This window comes from Salvelinus sp. IW2-2015, unplaced genomic scaffold (genome assembly GCF_002910315.2).
Source record: "Salvelinus sp. IW2-2015 unplaced genomic scaffold, ASM291031v2 Un_scaffold3056, whole genome shotgun sequence".
Taxonomy (NCBI): Eukaryota; Metazoa; Chordata; class Actinopteri; order Salmoniformes; family Salmonidae; genus Salvelinus; species Salvelinus sp. IW2-2015.
This window is the reverse complement of record NW_019944348.1, coordinates 12,795-15,837: the sequence shown is the minus strand read 5'-3', so window position 1 is coordinate 15,837 and position 3,043 is coordinate 12,795. Positions and strand designations below refer to the sequence as shown.

At 48.7% G+C, this 3,043-nt stretch overlaps 1 pseudogene; it reads left to right on the top strand.

The window, feature by feature from the left end:
• Positions 1–3,043, top strand: part of LOC112075272 (roundabout homolog 1-like) — a 56,830-nt pseudogene that overhangs the window by 47,871 nt on the left and 5,916 nt on the right.

Genomic DNA, 3,043 nt, shown 5'->3' with positions numbered 1-3,043 from the left:
GGTTTCAACCCCTCTCTAACCAGACACCTTCCACCTAGATTCAACCCTCTCTAACCAGACACCTCTCACCTAGATTCAACCCCATCTATAACCCACACTTGCGCGTGAGCCCTCATGACCAGGGCCACATACTAGGTATTGAATATGGAAAATCACACCCATCCACTATCTAACCAGACACCTCTCACCTGTAGTTTCAGGAAAAAAGGCGCCCATCCATGCAAATTAGCGATCCAGACACCGCTGGATCATTACATCAACCCAGAGTGTCCACAGCGTCTAATCCTAACAGCAGACCTCCTGCGTAGGAGTACCTCCTACTCATTTGACATTCCAGGAACTCACTGCTCACCTCAAGTCCCTTCCAATTGCTTCTCAGTAAGATAGACCTCTATCGTTCGAACTATATTGGACATCGTAAGTTTTCGTCACGCGCACCACCCGTTTATCTGCTCCACTTACCTCAAACGCCCCTACCTTACCCGCTTAAGTACCCCAGAACCTTACGCAACATGGCCCTCTAAAATCAAGAACGGCAGCACACTCTACACCCTAGCGCCTAGTCAACCCGGTCCATCTAGCACCAAGAGGCTAGACACCTACTGTTCCACCTTACAATGATTAATATCATACTTAGCTCTGCTCATGAGATGAGAGGGACTCTTTACTTTAAGAGCGCTTCGAAGTCTGCGTCCCTTGACCTTTGTGGCGTGGGGCCGTGTCCTGCCCTCTCCAGCTCGTGCAGTTTCTCTCTGTCATCCCCAGCGGTACATTCCCGGACCCTGTTCATCTTCTGGTCGCCCTCCCCGGCGACCTGCTCCCCGCCCCTGCTGTGCCCCCTCCTCTCCTCTCTCTCTTCGGGTACTCCCTCGTGGCCCTCTCAGCCTCTCAAGCTTCCGTCTCTCTGCTGTGGATTTTTAGGACAGAGTGGCCTACGGGAAAGACCTGTTGGAGCCTAGTATCGTAGAAGGGGCGCTTATGTGAGGGAGAGTCCTCGCACCCTGGCATAGTATTCCTGACCTTATCTGAATGAGGAACCACGTTATTAAACCTATGCCGGGATGCTGAGCCTCTCGGCTCTTGTGCTCCTCCCCGGCGACGCATCTTTCCTGCCCCCAGGCGCGCTACTTCCACTGGTAGCCCAAAGGGGGAGTCACGATGACGTCCTGTTAGTCGACAAATCCGCTTTTTGTGGGGCCCTTCTGCGCATGTTACAATACACCAGCACTACGCAAAACCCAGCACCAGCACCAAAAGAGCAGCCTTCAAGCCGAGCTCTCACCCATGTGAGAGGGTGGATACCCTGGTTACCACATCGTGGCCACTGGGCTCCTAGTCGTCTCGCACGTAAAGGAGGGCTTCCCAGCCAAGACCTGAAGAACCGCGAGGGCAGTAAGTGCGAGCGTACCTTCCGCTCCCTTAGCTGGACGTCTGAATGCGCGCTGCGCCTCGGTCTTCCCCGACTTGTACTGCAGCTATCCCAGGCTACTGTCCTACATCCTCTCCCGTCCTCGGGCCTTGCTCTAAGAATCTCAATCTTGTGACGGGTGCCCGATTGTCGCGTCCGCCTCGGTACATTTCCACCTTCCCTTCTTGCCCCACCGAGTGGCATGTACGATGCTTTGAATTGCTAAAGGCGTAACCTCTTCTATTGCTTCTGTACCCCTAGAAGTAGGGGCCTGGAGCAGCGTTTCTTCTCGGCCCTCACCACCATCTGCCCCCCACTGTTTCTCTGGTGGGCTGTGTGTTATCGAGCCCTACTCGGGCGAGCTCCTTATTCTTATCCAAGGCCCTATCTGGTCCAAATTATTCTCTCCATCACAAGATTTCTTCACACCCAGCGAGGATGGCTCCGGTTCTGGGCTGGATCTCCACTCCCCTCCCCCTCCTCCTGGGTCTGGGTATGCCTGCCTCCCTGGGGGCTTCTTACTGTAAAGTCCGGGTTCCATCTGTCATCAGGGGTTACAACATTGGCTAGGGGGATTTAATGAAAGCAGCGGGGACACATTGTGATGTGAAGTGTATTATTAGCACTCATGTGTGCGATTAGAAAATACTATTTTGTTATGGGCGGGACATTGTTGCCTTCTGCCAGGTATTTCGAGAAAACTTGACTAGCACAAGCCGGCAAGCCACTTTAAAATTCATTAGGCTACCATGACAGGAATCCAACTGCAGTGTGAAAATGTACTTTTTATTTTTTATTAGACTTTAGGAATACTTTGAGTCGGGAAATAGTCTGGTTACGTTGTGGAAACTGACTCCTATACTTAGCAAGAAGGCTAGCATTTTTGTATCAGTGAAAAAGCTGAAAGCTATACGAATATCGGTTGTTGAATGAGGGGAATTTTGATGTTGAATATATTTTTGAAGTACTGAGTTAAAATAACACACCCAAACTACACAGACACTATTACTATGATGGAGTAGAATATGGAAAACTATTATGACGGTGAACCAGGAGAGGAGAGGAACACTAACATACAGGAGATGAGCGTGAAAAATTTGTTCCCAGTGCTTTTTCAACCCTATAATTAATTAGCAGGATTTGATCGTTTAATGGTTTCTACATATAACTTTGTGTGTACTATCCTCGAGCTATGACAAACTTATAGAATTTTTACAACATTTCCTCAACAATTGTGGAACATGTGATTCTCTTGGGCTTTTAAATGACAAATAATGGTCTTTCTCACGTTTGTGCCAGTTTCAGGGGTTTGCTCTTGTGTGGTGACAGCGAGTGAATTGGTGTACACAATGATCAGACATCATTTACTCCTCACTTTCTGGACACGAACCTAGACGAACTGCTTTTAACATACTCCGGTCCTGCCGAGGCAACGGCGTGGCACAGTGTTTTATTTTTATTCCAGGACTTGCCTAACAAGCAAGGAGTTTTTTGGATGCGAATGGTTCAATGAGTATTGAAGGGTTAAGCCTGCTGTTTCTGAATTTTTGAGTTAAAACACTAACACAACAATGTTATTGAATTAGTTTGCTATCATGAGAGCTTATTTGAAGGTTCAGACTCCTAGTAGCATAG